General features: G+C 38.0%; 1 long non-coding RNA gene across 1 annotated transcript; it reads right to left on the reverse strand.

Moving 5' to 3' along the window:
- Window positions 1-1526: 1526 nt before the first annotated feature.
- LOC147138286 (uncharacterized) lies at window positions 1527-8657 on the reverse strand. The gene is made up of 3 exons (XR_015088971.1): window positions 8575-8657; window positions 1674-1737; window positions 1527-1602 (listed from the first exon to the last, which is right to left on the reverse strand). It is a non-coding gene; the product is annotated as an uncharacterized LOC147138286 (long non-coding RNA).
- Between the last annotated feature and the right edge of the window lie 1520 nt (window positions 8658-10177).

Here is a 10177-nt window from a genome sequence, read left to right on the forward strand (position 1 = left end):
GTCTTACTGATTTGCTGTGTTATTGTATCAGTTAACATAAGGACTGTGACGGGGTTTATTTGTAAAGGGGTATATTTTATTTAGAAAATAATATTTTATTTATTCTTTTTCTTCTTCCTATTGTGTTTTATGGTCGCTCTTTATTTTGTGCAACATTCTTATGGCTGCAGTTGTTGTTGTTGTTGTTGTTTTTTTTAAAGTTACTAATGTTGTTCGTTATTAACCTTACATATGAATGGACAAACACAGATATTTGTATTCCCACTTCTGCTAATTATTCAACCTTGCCAGCGGTCTCTGCTCCACTGAATATCACTGTAGTTTATTATTTAGTCGAAAACATTTTCTACATTTAAATCTTAGCAACATTTCAAACTTCACAGACTTCTCAACGCCTTCCCAATTCTCACCCTAAAGCACATTGCATGTTTGACTGCTATTAGAAAGCTTTGACTTCCCTTTTTATCCTTTTGCCCTTTCCTCCTCTGTTGTTCTTTAAAACTTTGGCAAATTTGGAGCCCTGTGGTGTCCTCCTATGTGCTGGGGGCCAAGATGCTCTAGATTAAAAAGAAAATTGCAAATTGAATTCACACTTGATGAAACAAACAGATTTGCATGCACCTATCCATCTGAGATGGGGGTGACCAGCTTCAGGCAAAGAATTGTCCTACCTCTGAACTGTGTAATGTACTAAACTAATTACTGGGCTGTAATTGGAGAAATGTGTCATCGAGTTTGAGGCGAGGTCATATAGAGTAGAGCGACCCTGGTCCAAAAAGGTCACAATTCTTGCTAATAGCTAGGGGTGAACTAGGTGAAGCATTTTCTCTATTGTTTTTTTGTTGTTATTATTTTTTATTGTTTTATACTGTATGATGTATCCATCCATTGCGTTATTCAGATTACATTGTGAGTGCTTTTATTTTGCATTACCATATTGTGGCGGCAGCTGTGTATTCGCATTTGATCATCTAGTTCCTTTTATCAACAAATGATGTTTCTTAACATTGCGTCAACTTAAATTTCAAGTGAAATTCTGAGGTAATTAATGAAGTTTTGTATTAGCATGACATCTCAGCTTTTATGACTTTTTATGGCCACACATGAGACAATGTTTGTGTGTGTTTGGTGCCCTTAGCTGCCTTGTTATTGGTCTGCTGCTGATCGCCATAAGAGGTCAATGGGGAGGGTAAAATCCTCCTTGCTCTCCCAGGGCAGCAAAGGAAGGCTCATGGGGTAAGTGTGGGCAGACAGGCTGACGCGTTTCCTCCGTTTTGTTGTGCTTTAAGCCATTTACCAGATAGAGGTCTCATCCCAGCAGGAATTTCACACCCTACTGACAATGTGGCTTCTGTCAGCTGCCGCTCAGGGAGCCTTTAACATCCTTCCTTCCGTCTCTTTCCAGCCTCTTCTTAATTCATCATGGGACCTCTTTACGTTGTTAAAAGAAAAGTCAGGGGTCCGGATGACTGGTCATGAGTCAAGGGATGTGTGCCAAGGGTGGAGTTTCGTTTTTTGAGGTGGTCTGTTGGTTTAGTTGAGAGAGGACATTGTTGTTTCACTTGATGTTGAAAACATAGCGTGGTCAAAGGTCAGGCCAATCTGCTCACATAGGGAAGATGATCACAGTTTGCGGTTTGAGGAGGATGGAAAAATTCAGGAAACCTTTTTACCGTTCCTTGTTGCCACATCCTTAGGCCACCCTTAAGGACTTCATTTTCACTGGACGGTAATTCACTAAAAACAAATTAAAAAAAATTCAGCAAGCGAATTTATCTCCATGTGCAATTTTTTTTAAACCACCAGCGATCTGACACCCATATCTTGGCCCAAAAATGCTCATCTGCAATAGCATTTGATGCGCACTATAGGACAAATCTTTCACATAGAGAAATAACAATAACACTGTTATTTGTGTGTACCACTAAGGATAAACTTGATTTAAAAAAATCCCCAGTGATGTAAACATTCACTGTTGTTAGTGGAGATGCATTACTCACATAACTCAAAACAATAACACACAGTATGCCAATTACAGTGTCATGGGCATTTTTGCAGGTCACGGTTTAAGCGGAATCTTTTTTACCATGTTGTGTGTCTACGTGAAAGTTTTCAAAAGCATAAAGACACCCCAAAATTATCCCTTTTTTAACTGGGCCTAAGATCCATTCCAATCTTCTGACTTTTCTAATTTGAATCATGTTTATATTCTATTATATTATTTGCACTAAACTATGTTAATTGATACTGAAGTAGCAGGTATAGACATCGAAATAAAACATTGACATTATATGAAATACTGTATACTCAGAGATTGACTGGAGTTCACTGCAGGGTCTAGTCTACCTTTTTTTTTAACCAAAAGTTAGCCAGGATATGCTCCAGCTGCCTGTGATCTGATCAGGATATTTGGTATAGAAAATAGTTGCATGGATGGATTTAAAATATGTTATGTAAATGTTTAATTGTTTGATACTTTACTTGAATGTTGACATTCCTGCATGTACCTGCCTGTATTTGACTACTTCAGAGACTACTTCATAATGGTTGTTGTCAAACACTGCTTTGAGATTTGTTTCCAAATGTCATTTTCCAGCCACAAAAAGCAGTTCTGATGTAAACGAACAGTCATAAGAGTCTCAGTTTAAAAAAAAGAAAAAGGTGTCTTGTAAATTACCCCTTTATACCATACACAACTTGTTTTCTGTTGAGTCCAGTAAATGGAAGATGGTTGTATTGATTTGTTAATCTTATGTAAAACACAGCAAATCTTCAGTAAATAACCCTAAAACACAATTGTTGTTTAAAAGTAGGGCATGTGGATTCCCTTGACTAACACTGTCATAAAACATCTCTTATCACGATGTGTGTTCCTTCCTGAAAAGGAAAGGCCACATCTTTTCCTGTAGAGAGACACGTGCTGCTAAGAAGGTGAATGTTGCTTTCTTCTCCCAGTGTGCTCATGTGTCAGTGTACAACAAGAGACAGACAAGATTAAAGCTACCTCATGCTTGATGTTTTTTCTTAAGTCATGCTGTATTCCATAATATGTTTTAGAATAAGGACTGTAAAACAGCTAAATTAAGGTTCTTGTTTTTCGGGTGGTTGAAAACTGTTGTGTTTTCCTGGACACAGCAGAAATATTTAGACAGATGAGGTGTGCCAGGAAAGTTCCAGCTGTCACAAAAGATACAAACTACAAACTCTGAGTTGTTCCCCTTCAATGAAATCTCCCTTGAGTATATAACTATGACCTCAGCTTTCTGCAGCCATTGAGCTTTTTTCCCCATGCTTTGCATAACCACTGTGTCAGGTTGTCAAGCAATGAGTAGAATGTGTGATGATACCAATGAGACCAGAACTAGCTATATTCGAGTATGACCTTGAGACCTAATACCAGGGCCTTCAGAGGAAGAGTCCAACGTTGCCTAGGCTGAAGAAGACAAATCAGTCGAAGTCCAAAGTCATGCTGATCGCGTTCGTCAATGTCAGGGACATTGTCCATTGTGAGGTAAATCACAGGGCCAAAGGATAAAACCGCACGTTTACAAAAATATCCTGTGTATCCATTTGTTTCACTGAGTGTGTGAGAAGGGGTGAGCTCTCATAGGGGTCAGGGGTGAGCTGGGGCCAATCCTAGCTATAATGTTATTATTATTTGCCTTTTTGCAGGCCATTGTTTAGAGTTAAGTCCTTTCTTTTTCTCCTGTTTCTACAGTGATTTTTACATTTATTTTAGATTTAGATTTATTGGTCCCCGTGGGGAAATTCGTTTCCGCAGACTGTACACAAAAAACACAAACATTATACATCACAGAAAAGTACACATACCCACACACACAAACATACACGAGAGTGAGTACCTTTCGACATGATTAAGATTGAAATTGTCGATGGAACTAGATTTGATGGAATTGAATTGGGGAGAGGTGGATGAGTTAATTAGCTTAATAAGACTTGGGAGACGGGGAGTGTTTTTATTGGGTTATAGTCCCTTTGCATATCTCCAGAACATACCAGAGGTACTGTGGGTCAGGTAATCTGGCAAATTGAAAGGTACTCTCACAGATCTGTGGGGGTACAGGTGTGGCATGTGACTTTTGATGCATCAAATGTGGAAAAATAAATGAATTCTTGGCTCCTCTGATTCAATCTCCTTTCCTCCACGCCTTGTTTAAAGTTGTAATGTACACGCAGGCCTTGTATGTGATGAAGTTGTGAAGGTACAAATTCATTTTTATCAGTCAACCCCCATTCAGAAATGAAAATATCTATCTATCTATCTATCTATCTATCTATCTATCTATCTATCTATCTATCTATCTATCTATCTATCTATCTATCTATCTATCTATCTATCTATCTATCTATCTATCTATCTATCTATCTATCTATCCTAATCTAATCATCATCACTTGTGTTGTTTGAAAGGTGGGGAGCATGTTTGCTTACCTTTTTAAAGAACACATTGGCCATGTACAAATCTGAGATATATATTTTTTTCTTTTATTCATCATCATTCATTATGACTACAAATACCTATATGCCACTTGCATGGCCACAGTAGTTACATCTAGCCCTCTGTCCATCAAGCTATGTATCTAACTTAGACTGCAAAACAGACCCATGTACAAAGCTCATGTTTTCCACACAATTACATTGATGATAATGTTTGAAAGATCTTTCTTTGGGAAACCTGCAACCCATGTTGTCGCGGTCTAGGTGAAATTCCATGACATCGATCATTGGCAAATGTGGTGAGTGTTGCCTGTAGTTACCTTACAAACAAGACCAACTGCCAAAATCTAATCGCAGAAATCAGCAGTACTTTAATGACCTCATTCCTTTCTTTTGGCTTATTTACCTCCGTCCATCTTTATGGGTCTCATCAGCTTCCAAAAACAGTGATTTGGTACCACCGGTAATGTCTATAAGTCAGCGCATGGTCAAATTTACAATTTCCATAGCAAATACTCTGGGATAAATGTAAACCTAGCTTTTTTGGTGTTGCCCCCCCAAAATGTAAAAGGTCTATTTAATTTAGAATAGTAGTGCTCGGACAATATGTCCAAGCACGCAAATATGTGTTCTTGAGCAGAATGAATTTGTTCATAATGCAACTTGCATGAGTGGGCCAAAGCTTAGAGTGAATGGCGAGAGCCATCCCATTCTTATTAACAAAATACCTAACACACAGTGGGCACTATGGCAGCAGGCCAGTAGAGTGTTTGGAAAGGCTCTTCTCATATTGCACTATTTCTGCTTTCAAGTCACTTAATTTCCCAACATTCTTTATCTCCCAGATCAGAATGTGCATGCACTTAATCATTGTAGGGTGGCTGATTTGACTGCAATGCGGTAGAGTGTTTCTTTAAATAAATAGCAGTTTCACTGCATGTGTTTATTTTAGATTCATGTGTGATCATATGCCACTCACCAGATTTATATATTGTACATGTCATACCATGACAATTGACAGGCCATTTTTATTACACCTTAAATTTCTTTGAATTTATTTTGTTTGTTTCCTAGTAGGACGTGTAAAAGACTGCACTGTAAATCCTACAGTATATCATGCCCATTGTTTTTCTAAGGAGATTGTCCTCTGTTCAAATGTCTACTTTTTTTGGTCCTCTGTTCACATTTCTACTTTTTTATTAGTTTATTTCTTTGTGCTATGCAGTGTTGTATTTTCCTGTCCGTATCATGAGGTGGTTTGTCAACAAATTACAGTAACAGTAAAATGTGAATCTTTTTTCATCAACAAATTTAACACAGCAGCCCTGGTGCCTTTTCTGCAAATGGTTTGACTAATGTGGCATTTGGTATGATCGTTATACCACCACCGATTGCTTGGGCATGATGACTGTGACTGTGATGTTCTTTTGTGTCATTTTGGACAGGTATTATTTTCCTGACTCTCGAGTTGGGAAAATATAGAGTTAAAAGTACCTTCAGTGTTGTTAATAATACCAAGCCGTATGTGGTCATTATTATTTTTGTTGAACTTCAGATCAGCCTTGGGGTGTCTTGGTCTTCTCTCACGTCAATCAATCATATCAAAATCAGACATAGAGAACTAAGTGTTCATTGTCATGAAAAGCCAAGATCAAAACTCTGTTTTCTTCACCTCTGCATTGAATAAGTTGTGTAATATGTAATTGGATACAATGGGATTCAAGTAGTGTGTTTTATGATTCAGCAAATACTTTTGCTGTGGGTCATCCAGTAAACAATAAGAGATTCCCACATATCATTAGGAGAGTGGCATTATAATGACACCAAATCATGCAGGTTTAGGGCACATAATGTTGCAGTTTCTCACATTTCTGAATATCATAGCCAACACAAGATGAATAAAATTTCCCATCGACCTCTTCATATCGATACTCTGTGGCAAGCTTAGATCTAGGCTAGATTTACACTGCATGGTTCAAGTGAAACTCTTACTTTTGTTTTTGTTTAGAGGCACAATTCTGCTATGTGCCAAGGTAACATAAAGAAGAAAAACATGGGTCTAAATAGCCTTAGATCAGACTCTCGACTCATCCAAATGTGCATACAAATGTGATCTTTATCTGTCAATGCAACTGCAGCATAAATGGACAGATAGGAAATACCCCATCAACATGAGCTTGACATCTCTTAAATATGCGATGATGTATGAACATACACTAGCATCTGCCTGAACAACTCAAATAAACCCGTTGTAAATGCATTACATGTGCATTACAGTTGTGTCTGTTACTAATGAAAGAAAATAATTGTAGACGGCGACCCGTGGAGTAATGTGGAGGTTCACCTCATTTAAAACACAAGGGGGTAAGACTTGATCCAGGCCATCTTAATGGTATGCAACAATGGGATGCTGTTTGAAAAGCAGGTCATGTTGAGAATAGCATCAAACAAAGTTTAAAGAACTGGTATGATTTCTATGAGTCCCTTTTTTCCACATTTACTATATTTGTCAACTTTGATATAATTTTACACCTAAATGTTAAATCGAAATTTACGGGCGACTGGGCCCTATTCTCGGGCCCAATGCAAGTCTACAGCAAAGTGCAATCTAACGGTGTGCATGGGTGGAGTTTTCTTTCTTTTGGCATTTTCATAGTCTCACACAGGTAGGCGTTTACACCGTAATGGGAGTGAACACAGTCGGCTTGTTTCCTGACCAATGAAAGTGAGTCCCCTCGTTCAAGAGAGACGTGTGGTCTACATGGTGGAAATTATAGAGATAATAACATCACTACTCTGCCCTGCATTAACTTATTGGACATAGTCGCAATCTATTGTTATTTTGAGCCAATAGTGTTTCTATTAGTTTTCCTGGTAGTTTTAACTTATAAATCCTAAATGTTATGGTTTAGGGTCATACAGCCTCTGTGTACAGAAGATGCCTGCATGGTATAGGGACCTGGTTGGCCCGTGAATAGCGACATACTCTCTCTCTCTCGCTCTGTGTGTGTGTGTATATATATATATATATATATATATATATATATATATATATATATGTATATATATGTGTATGTATGTATGTATATGTATAAATATGTGTATATATGTATATGTATACGTATGTGTATGCATGTATATAATATATATAATTATATATATATATATATATATATATATATATATAAAAAACAATCACCGTCTTACGTTAAAGTAAAATATACGTAAATAGTTGATGGGGTCCAATGTAGTATTGTATCATATTTTTGGGATTGTCAGAAGTCAATACCATGGAGTGGTTTTATGTGTAATGTCCACCCATCCCAGTGATGAAACCACTTCCATTAAGAATGGATATCAGTCAAATGGACAAACCCAGGTAGAGTAGATGAAGACACCAAATGAAATGCAAGCTACAGATTTGAATTTCTAAGTGGAGGCTCAGTGTGGTTTTGTCATTGACATGCAAACCATTTTCCTTGCAGCACTCTATACTAAGGGATGAAAATTAACATACATTTTGATTTCCAACAAATAAAACCAATGCTTTTTCAGCAGACGTGCCAGGATTGGAGATGTACTTATTCACTATGCAGTCATTCATTATTCATGTTTATGTGCATGTGCCTCATGACTGCTTGAGTCAGAGCCGGGTTTCGATTCTGGTGAGGGGTCTTTTGATGCCTTACAGATTACATCCCTGAATTTTGCTGAGTAATTAATGTACCTGACCTGTAACTGTATCTGGGGGGACCAGATATTGAAAAGCAGCAACCACAAAACACTTAACAGTGCCGGGTGAACAGGCGTTAAAGTGGAACTGAACCACCCATGTTTTAAAGCGAGAATACATTGTATGTGCCAGCACTAGTCACTGGTACTCTGATTAATGTTGTGTGGGATAAGAGTTAAACTGAATAATTTATCACAATAAGGGCAACTCCATTTTGGGTGAAATCATTTTTAGCTCAAGACTGGAAGTGAACTCAAATTGCAAGTAGCACCTTGCCTGCTAATATAGTCAGTTGAGAGATTGTTACTTGCAACGAAAGTGATTAAATCTATTAATGACGCTTTTTCATAATACTCAGGTACTTTGTTTCTCATGCAACTCACCAGACTGAAAGCACAAAGTTTCTCAAGCGGTAAAGCAGTTTTTCTCCAGCGTGACCATTGAGAAACACCTTGGCCAATGTCCCTTTGACAATGAGTCACACAGGATGCCCTCCCACTTCCTGGGTCATCTGTCGCCTTAGTTTTAAAAGGGCCACACACTCTCTCTGTCTGGTTCACAGAGCAAAGGATGTCTGCTATTGTAAAACCTCCTACCCCTGACCATTTGTGCTTATTTGTCATAGCAAAGCTACACATTGCAGACACAGTTTGTGGGTGTAAAAATTCTTTGAAAGTTTACAACAAGGGATTTTTGGTCTGTGGGATGCTGCCATATTTTTTTTATACTGTGAAGGTGACTTGGTGTAAAAAAAAAAAAATGTGGCCAGGCATGAGTGGGATTAAGGATTATTCCATTCAAATCTTCTGTATGATTGATGAAAAACTGAAACTTATCAGTCATGTATTTCTTCATAGATTTTCTTTTAGTATTTCCAGAAATGCTTCTGAAATTGTGTACACGCTCACTTCAAAGTCACACCATTCCTTTAGGCTGGCAAGACTAAGAACAATCTCATGACTGGAGCTACGAGAGTAATCCTTGACAAATGTCACACCAACATTTACATGCAAAAGTAAAAAAAAAAAAAAAAGGATATGTACTGTATTACCTGCCATACAACATATGCTCACTTTGCATTACAAAGGATCAGATGCCCTGATTTGTCACAACCTAGTTAACACTTTTCACAGATTGTCATACAAGGGGAATATTCTCCCGTTCGCGCTCAAGTCACTTTCTTACGCACCTTTCTAGCGCACTTTCAAGGTGCGTCAGTTTCCCCTATAGTCTTCTGACACACCCACCATGTGATTCGGTTAAATCTGAGGGTGGCCCTAATTTCTGGATTGTGGAATTCCCAAAGAAATCCATGTGGAAAGTATGTCACACTTGAAATGTGAAATGAACTTGCAGAGTAGATCCGGAAGTTATACTGATTGTACTCGGTGACATGCGTGGATCATCTAACAGGCTACTTTGAAGGAGCATTCTGTATTTAAATACAATAAAAGTAACTTAAGCAGAGGACTGTGCTCATGACTGAATATATATTTGGAACTATTCCATTAGTAGAAAAGCGCGTGAGCTGGCCATTGTTTTGGCACTGCCTACGAATGCGTCACTTCTATGGCTTTCACAACTAGCATATGTCAAATTTCTAAAAATGATTCAGAATCTAACTCACTGTCGCTACGATTACAATGACTGCAGTTGTTGTGAGCGGAGTGCCGCCAGTAGTCAATAGCTGCTCTGTCACGCGGCTGTCACCAATGGAGCACAGAAGCAGTCAGTTGAATCAAAACGTGCAATATGATGTTTCACCTTCGAAAAGCGTCAGACCTTAGTACAACCTTCTGTGTGTGGTATAGAAAAGATACTTAAAGGCAAAAATCAATTCAAACATATTTTTTTCAAGAATATGTTCTATGCAGGCCCACTAGTTGAAACAAGGCAATATTTATTAATATTTTATTGATAAGAAATATGAGTTTAGCAGCAAAATCCACCCTTTTTGAGCCATCTCACGACTCACCTGTTTTCTGA

The sequence above is a fragment of the Filicampus tigris genome, chromosome 12 (genome assembly GCF_054856515.1).
Source record: "Filicampus tigris isolate MCC_2025a chromosome 12, RoL_Ftig_1.0, whole genome shotgun sequence".
NCBI lineage: Eukaryota > Metazoa > Chordata > Actinopteri > Syngnathiformes > Syngnathidae > Filicampus > Filicampus tigris.